Source organism: Manis javanica, chromosome 14 (genome assembly GCF_040802235.1).
Source record: "Manis javanica isolate MJ-LG chromosome 14, MJ_LKY, whole genome shotgun sequence".
Classification (NCBI taxonomy): domain Eukaryota; kingdom Metazoa; phylum Chordata; class Mammalia; order Pholidota; family Manidae; genus Manis; species Manis javanica.
In genome coordinates this window covers 48,667,272-48,676,186 of record NC_133169.1, presented here as the reverse complement: position 1 = coordinate 48,676,186, position 8,915 = coordinate 48,667,272, and the positions used below count along the sequence as shown (strand labels likewise).

At 41.6% G+C, this 8,915-nt stretch overlaps 1 long non-coding RNA gene across 1 annotated transcript; it reads right to left on the bottom strand.

The window, feature by feature from the left end:
- Positions 1-1,432: 1,432 nt before the first annotated feature.
- Positions 1,433-7,280, bottom strand: LOC140845937 (uncharacterized). The gene is made up of 2 exons (XR_012124854.1): positions 3,308-7,280; positions 1,433-2,910 (listed from the first exon to the last, which is right to left on the bottom strand). It is a non-coding gene; the product is annotated as an uncharacterized lncRNA (long non-coding RNA).
- Positions 7,281-8,915: the final 1,635 nt, after the last annotated feature.

The following is an 8,915-nucleotide window of genomic DNA, read 5'->3' as shown; positions in this document are numbered from 1 at the left end:
TGTGCTTCCATGTGGATGAGTTTGCTCAGGCTGCTGTAACAAAGTACCACAAACAGGGTGGCTTAACCAACAGGAATGTATTGTCTCCTAGTTCTGGAGGATAGAAGCCCAAGGTAAGGTATCAGCAGAGTTGGCTCCTTCTGAGGGATGTGAGGACAATCTGTTCCATGCCTCTCACCTAGTGCTGGTGGTCTGCTGGCAATCTCTGGCACTCCTTGAAGACATACCACCCCATCTCTGCTTTCATCTCCTCACAGCATTCTTCCTGTGTGCAAGTCCGTGTCCAAATTTCCCCCTTTTATAAGGAAACCAGTCACACACACACACCAGTAGGTTGGATTAGGGTCCTAACTACATCTGTATGAGCTCACCTTAAATAATTGTGTCTACAATGACCCTATTTCCAAATAAGGTCATTGTGTGGTTCTAGGGGTTAGGACTTCAACAAATGAATTTTTGAAGGGGGGATGATACAACCCATAACAATGGATTAATAGCCATAAAAAGAAAGAGGAAGCTCTTTATGCAATCCTCTGGGAAAATCTCTTAAGATGCAAAGAAATCAACATTGCAAATTATATTATGCTGTGCTTTGTGTCAGGATGCAAAGAATGTGGACATATTTGTGTATGTTATAAAAATATTCCTGAAAGTTTGCACCAGAAACAACTAATATGGGTTGTCTATGGGGATATAACTGGGTTGCTGGAGAAGCAAGGTGGGAAGGAGAATTTCCAATGCACATCATTTGTATACTCTTTGCATTTTAACCATGAGAATGCACTTTTATTCAAAAAGTAAATTAAAGGTAAGAAAACTAATGGAATCCGACTACTAAACTACTTTCAAGACAACTTGTATCAGTTTATGAGGCACCCAACCATAAGTAGAGCCCTTTACGCATTTGCCTCTCCAGGACTGGGTTTTAGCAAGTTTGTCTTTTCACTAAATTTGCAGGCAAAAAAAAAATAATATCTTCATTTAATTTGCTTACCCTTCCAGTTATCTCCTCCAGGGACCACCTGCCCTTCTTAGGTCAAGCATCCTCTTGACTTCTTTTCTAGAGTTTTCATTCACCACAGGAACACATTCTGTGTTAAAGAAATTCACCTTTTGAATTTGCCATTAATGTTGCTATCCTCTTTGCTGCTTGCCTATTGATGGCAATGATTTCCTTTCACACAAGCAGCTTTTAATGGACGTGTAAAATTCGTGGGTGGCAGGTGTCGCTGTTGAGCTGCAATAATGGACATGGAGAAGCCTGAGTTATTCTGAGAGCTAACTCACAATCCCGGGAAAAGATCTAGAAGAAACAACAGCTCTCTACCATTCATATTTTGGGACCCCGTGCAAGAGGGGATCTGTCTTTTTTCTGGAAGTATTGTTGGATTCCCCTGAGGAAGGCGCCGCCCCAAATCACTCACCAAAGACGTTTCTTGATGCAACAAGCAAGAGGAATTTATTCGGAAGCCAACTAGTTGGGGTCCAAGTCAGCCTGTCGCAGCAGGTCTCAACGAGGACCCCGAGCACACTAAGGCAGAAGGTTTTATAGCATTTTCAAAAGGGGTAGAATTTTCCATAATCACAATACAGGGTTTTTTCTATAGGCTCATAAATCTTTTGCTGGCGCCACATCCTGGGGTCTGGTTAGATGAGATCACCTACGGAATGTCTAGGGTGGTTCTAGTAAGATAAGCTAGGCGTGTATGATTAACTGATTTACGGTTAGCTAACTAAAGGTCACTACAATTGACACAGGCTAACTAACTTGTTTTTCAAGATTCTAATGATTTTCCTTCTTTTGGGTTAGGGGGTGGTATTTAGGCCTTAAGATGGCTGTACTTATGCTAACTTTTGATTCTTCAGATCCTACATTTCCCCACTTCTCTTTTTGGGGCATTCCAATCATGGAATGTTTGTATCTTCTTGTGAGGTGAGTGAGTGGTATTGTTGCTTCAACATTAGTACATGAACGGCACTCACTCTTTCTCTAACAAAAGTTATTAACCGGTTTAACATGCAGGGTCTTAAAGTTAGAAGCAACACAAGGATGAGTAGGGGCCCAGCCAGAGTGGATATCAGGGTTGTAAACCACGGGGACCTAGTGAACTAAGATTCAAACAGTCCTTGGCCTGCTTCTCGCTCTCTCTTCCTCTGATCTAGCCTTTCTCTAAGTTTTGACATTGAATCTCTTACTATCCCGGAATGATCTGCATAAAAGCAGCATTCTTCTCTTAAAGCTGCACACAGTCCTCCTCCTTTTAGGAACAGCAGATCTAGCCCTCGTCTATTCTGTAAGACTACCTCAGAGAGGGAAGTCAGAGATTCTTCAAGTTTTGTAATGGATTGCTCTATGGTTTTTAGGTCTTCATCAATAGCAGTCCTTAGTCTTTCATAATGCTGGTTCTCTTGAACAATAGCGACTGCCTCCGTTCCCACTCCAGCTGCGACTCTTATCTCTAACAACACGGCTAAGGTCAGCGAGACTGGCTCTCTCTTATATCTATGCTTAGGTTCAAATTCAGCTACGAATGAGAGATCATCATGATACATCAACCTGGGCACCAGCTGGACCATGATACAGAAATCATGGGAGGAGTTGAAGGCAGAAGTAGAGACACATAGGGTCACTCCAGTGTTACAAGCCCACTATCTCTCGGGAGGAGGGATTAAATACCTGTTTTTACCAGGGAAGGCTATGGGTATGGTCTCATTCTTTCTTCTACAGATAGAGACTCTAGCTGCTGCTAGGGAAGAGGGGTGATGACCGCTCTGGCTGCTTCATGCTGAGAAGGGGGCGCAGTAAAGGGTGCAGCTAGGTCTCCATCACTGGTCAGTTGAGAGGGCTTCAGAAGGCTGGCGCTTCTATTCTGGGTTTCATTTTTATTACTATTTGCAGTTTTGTGGCTTCTAGGCAAGATAAAACAAATTGTGTTATTAGGTTATGTAGCAACATCTGGAGTTGGATTTTTTATTCTGGAAGGAGGCTGCATTATTGAAACGATACTTCTCTCTAAAATCACTCTCATTTTTACCAGAAGTAACTAGGTTAAGAAAATAATTAACAGCTGGCTTGATTATTTGCACAGGTGCAGCAAGAAGAGCAATTGATTACACAGGCTCTTTTAAATATGCTTTGCTGGAACTTTTTGTAAGGAATTTCAGATTGAACTTTTAAAGGCTTCTTGAGGCCAGACAGCCAAGCCAGACTTGCCATCAGGCTTTGCCTGCAGTACCTGTAGATTTGGATGAATTCTTCTCTTCTCGAGGTCTCTGCACCTGCCAGGAAGTGACCTTCTTTACTCACCTGGTAAGGCTGCTGGGAACTCTGTAAGCAAGGTACCAGGCCAGTTCTTCCAAGGGGTTTTGTTGGCTTTATAAAGTCAATCTTAGTTCTTTAAAGTTGTTCACATCTGAGTTTATACACATGTCTCCCAGGTACGACATTCCAGTCAAAGCCCTGGTAGTATAACCAGTGTTCTTAAGTAGTCTTCTCACAAGGAAAGCAGATTCTTATTGAACTCGTGCAAATAAACATACTGCCATGGAATACAAAAACAGTCACTGAAAGTTTTTAAACTCTGGAGGGATCAAGTAGAGAGAAGGATGTTTCAATTCTGCTCATAAAGATAGTCATTTACTAAACTGTTGTCAGTTTAAGAGAACAAGGTTAAAACACTTTACCAGCAACATTTGAAACAAAAAGACACAAAATCATTTTCTTTAGTTTATGTAATCTTATGTAACTAATACCTGTTCTGCTGAAATCTAGTTCTTTACCAGTTTAGGGATAATACTATAAATGACAAAAGACTTACAAATGACAATGGTTAAAGATATGATGAGAGCTTACTGTAAAACAGTTGACATAAGGAAATTCTGATATTTCTGTAATACAAAACATTCAGTAACAAAGTTTAGCATCATTCTCTTTGACAGTGCTTTCTTGGTAAATAAATATATATATATCAGATAAATAAGCCAAATTAGTCAAATACTTTGTCTAGTGAGAAAAAATTCTTCTGACATGTTCCAGGGGCCCTCTGGAAAATATCAGAGTTAACTAGAGGTAAAAGCACCTTTTTGCATTTAATTTTTTTAGAACTATCATTACACATTTATTGTCTATATACTCAGCACAGTAAACGAGATATCTTAAAAAGTGGGGCAGCAGGGGAGACTGCTGCTGTCAATTTTTAAAGACAACATACAGAAAGTCAAACTAATTCTAGGTTACTAAGCATTCTTGAGAGAATGGTAGCAGATGGTAGATTCTTCTGCTTTCATCTTCAGGAGGGGAAAAAAGCTACAATAAGAATTCATATTTAGCTGAAAGAACTGTCTAAACTCAAGGCAGAGTATAATATTACCAGGCATACAAAAGACCTGTTAGAGATACATACAAAGAATGAATATGGCTATAGTCAAATTCAACTTAAAAGTTTAAGCAGAATCTCAAATTTAAATGTCTCTTTCTTTCACACAGATATTCAGATATGACCAGAAATATGCTTTGAGATGAAAGAGATCAGGCATTTTACTTTTTCATTTAGGGACTGAGAAATGATGACCTTTGGCTTACAATCAATAGCTTACAAACAGTGAAAATAATAAGAACATAACTCAGCATAAGTGTCTAAGACCAGATACAAAAAACAGAGAAAGTGCTTAAGTTTACAGGTCTTCCCTGAAATCTTCAAGAATGTTTTACTTTTTAATAGTAGATATAAGCTGCTATGCAAATTCTATTAAAAGCTCTAAGATTATTTGCATTAAAAAATATGGAGAGTCCCCCATGTTTTTTTAAAACATACAGCATATAAATTAAACAAGAAGACCTGGTGGTTCTCAAAAAATCTATTACAACTTTTCTCAAAAGTGGTCACACGTTCGTCTATCTAAACTTTTACGGTGAAACCTGTTTTTCTGGGAGAAACATAATCTTGTCCAGATTCTACAGTTTAATTTTTAAGAATAAATTTTGGTTTGTTAACTAAGTGCATTTAATCAGCTGAAAAAAGCTTTGTTACTATTCTGCTTAGGAATTCAATTTTTCAGGCCATGCAATCATTTTTAATAACAAAATATTTCAAAGGCAAATAAAGGTTATACAGTTGTTAACAAACTTTAGCTTTTAGTCCCTTTAACATTACGATTTCATGGCAACTCACTGAGACTTTAAGCATGAGAAACTGCTGTGATCTTTTAACATTAAGAGCAGACTAACAGTTAAAGAAAACTGTTTAACTGGAAACGAGATTTTAATTTTGCTGTGCACTTGATATCAAGACTCACTTGCTTTAATTTCACTAGGCATGACTATATCTGTAAGAATATAGTAATTTATTCTTCATTTGCCCCATGGTCCCAAGCACATAAGCCGGTGAGAATTATGCCTGGGCTTGCCTGCGGCTTGACTGGGTTTATCTCACTTTATCTCTAAACATCCTAACCCTCCCCCCAAAGCAACAGGCTGAGCGGATCTTCTACAACAAAAGGCACCACGCTGTTTTCTCTCTTTGTCTCTCTTTAAATAAATAGCTGTACTTTAGAACAAAGTTACTTTCTTTTATCACAAAACACATTCTTTAGCATGCAGAAGAGTTTTCATTTTTTATACTTTTTCTTATTAAAACATACATCTTTTAGCATAGAGAAATGTTTTTCTTTATTACTTTAAGTGGTTTTAATTAGAACTTAAAACCATTAGAAACTTTAACTTCTAGTGAACACTGAGAAGCAGGACACTGCAAACTGTCAAACTAACATTTTCTAGACCAACAAACTCACGAACACATTCTACAATTTCTGCAACCATGAGCTTCACAGCACAATCTCCCAGCAAACACAGAGCACATCTTCTCAACTTAACAAAACTCTAAGGCTTTAAGTTACTACAAAGATTCTCAGGCTGCAGGTAGGCATACACACTGCAACACACAATTTAAAAGGTGTTCACTTGCCACACTTATCCAGTTCACCTACCTGCAACAACTATGCTAGCCTACTCACAAGACCCCCACTGAACACTAGACAAAGCCAAGCTTCTAAGCATTCTATTCTTAAAAGATTTAGCAGATAACATGACTCAAATGACTCTAGGTAAACTCAGGCAGCGGACAACTACCAGGACATGCCCGCCTCAGGCAAACTCAAATTAGCATTAATGCTTAACACTTTTTTACCAGGTTTTCTGGAAGTTTTAGAACACTCAATTTTCACAAGCGCTTGTCTTTAAATCAATTTCATTAATACCATCCGGAGGTAGAAAGATATATTCATTTACACACTTAGGGGGTTGTCTGAGTCTGTCCCCTTGTCAGTATAACAATTATTAGGCACATGAAAGACACAAAAAACAGAGACACACACAGATTAGACACACAGCGGCCGCTTTTTGTTTTTTCTCAGATTTTCAAACAGAAACCGAAAGGAATCAGAGGGTTGATATTCCTGGCACCTGAAAATCAACCCTATCTCATCAGATTCACCTTGCCGGAAAAACAGACGGGAGGCTACCAGGCGTCCCTGGCCTCCCAACCTCCCCGAGGCGTCCCCCAGGGTTGCAGCCTGCGGTGCTCCTAGTACGTCTACCGACCGCAGTCTCGACCCCTTTACGGGATCGGGACAGCTGCCAGACAGTGGGTACCCCCTTTCAGAATTCTGACCGGTCTCACTGAAAAACAGAAAACAGAACACAGACAAACCAAGGCGCCACTAATCTTACCTCTTCCTCCAAGAGCGACTTTGGGAGTGAAGCGGGGTGAGCGCATGATCCCGGACGAGCCCCCAAATGTTGGATTCCCCTGAGGAAGGCGCCGCCCCAAATCACTCACCAAAGACGTTTCTTGATGCAACAAGCAAGAGGAATTTATTCGGAAGCCAACTAGTTGGGGTCCAAGTCAGCCTGTCGCAGCAGGTCTCAACGAGGACCCCGAGCACACTAAGGCAGAAGGTTTTATAGCATTTTCAAAAGGGGTAGAATTTTCCATAATCACAATACAGGGTTTTTTCTATAGGCTCATAAATCTTTTGCTGGCGCCACATCCTGGGGTCTGGTTAGATGAGATCACCTACGGAATGTCTAGGGTGGTTCTAGTAAGATAAGCTAGGCGTGTATGATTAACTGATTTACGGTTAGCTAACTAAAGGTCACTACAATTGACACAGGCTAACTAACTTGTTTTTCAAGATTCTAATGATTTTCCTTCTTTTGGGTTAGGGGGTGGTATTTAGGCCTTAAGATGGCTGTACTTATGCTAACTTTTGATTCTTCAGATCCTACAGTATTAGCTGAAACTTTCATCTACAATGATACTTAACAGTAGGGAAGAGTTTTAAGTACTTTACGTATATTGATATATAGAATCTTCTCAAAACCCTCAAATGAAGGCACTGTAGATAACCCCCAATCTACAGGTGGGAAGACAGAGGGGAAAAATTGCCCAAGGACACACAGCTGAGATCTGTGTCATTTTGGAAATGCTCTGTTCTGAAACAGCTTTGGCACCTGCTGGTCGGAGCCCAGCTGCCTGGTTGCCTCCAGTGGTTGCTCACAGCCCGCAGGGCGCCAAGGCCAGGTAGGAGGCCTAGGGATGCCACACAGGCCTCTGCCAACTCGGCAGGAGGATGGCAATTTTTTTTTTAAGAGAAAGAATTGGACTTCCTGCTGTACACATGGACTAACTCAGTTATATAAGACCTTGGGGAGGCTGAAAATCAAAGGCGCTGTCCTTCGTTTCCCTAATTTGAAGGGTGAGCGCATGGGAAACGGCACCCTGTGCGAGGTGTTCTCTGGAATCGTGGCGGGCTCTGCGCTTCTTACAGCACTGGGGGCAGTGTGACCCTGGGCTGCCACTTAACTCTCCCTGGTCTCGGCTTCCTCCCTGGAAAGCAGGTATAGGAGCAGCACTAACTTTATGGGGTTGCTGTGTGGGGGTAAAATTGTAACATTTCCAGAATATCTCCCCTGGCTTTAGTACATCTGCATATCAATAGGCGTTCAGAGGCAGAAAGAAGGTTTTATTGCATTTGCATCACTCCTCAAGGGTAGAGAGAAGTTCATCTCCATATCAATGGGTGATTACCTGGGCAACCGAGGGCGTGTCTGAACCTGGGAGGTTAAGGGGAGGGGGCTGGCTTGCTTGCTTGCTGGCTTCTTCCAGAGCGGAGGAGAAAGACAGCCCGAGACTGCAGTTTGTGAGCAATAAACGGGTTTTAAACTTTATTTCTCCCTTTGGCTGATTTTGGTTTTTAGAGGTATTTTACCCCGGGATTTCCTCTCCCCGGACTTACAACAATCTTCCTAGAATTCATTTTAGAATAAGAACTTCCCTTGCCTGCAGTGAACTGATTGCCTGCCCCATTACCAGTTACTCATTTTTTACCTTCCCTATTGATCTGAAATACTTTAACATACAAACTATTATTTAGAAAAGGGTCTGTGGCAGGCACTGACCTGTCTGCCATCTCATGTCCAAGTAGCATTCATTATCGTAGTGGTCACAAAACTAAGTCGGATCATAAATTCCCTGGTAGTCTAGGCTTAGACACAGAAGTGATTACACTACACAGTGCCAAGTGCAACGATAAGGTGGTAGCAGGGGGCAGGAGGAGAGGGACGTAGGAAAGTCTCCCGAGAGAGGAAGTTAAACCATCTCTCTCTAGAGTGATAGAGACCCTGGTAGGCCAGGGAGTGATCATACTGAGGGTGCGGTAAACAGGGGCGTGCGTGCGTGCGTGTGTGCGTGTGTGCGTCTGTGTGTGTGTGTGTGTGTGTGGTCTGCGGACTTCATTCTGCAGGTGTGGGCCACATCTGCTGTCTGAGTCAGGGAGCAGCTCTCATCTCCATCCCACAGAGAAGCCCCTGGCCCAGGCCAGCGCAGGGCACTGCATAGGGCACTGGGTCAGAAGAC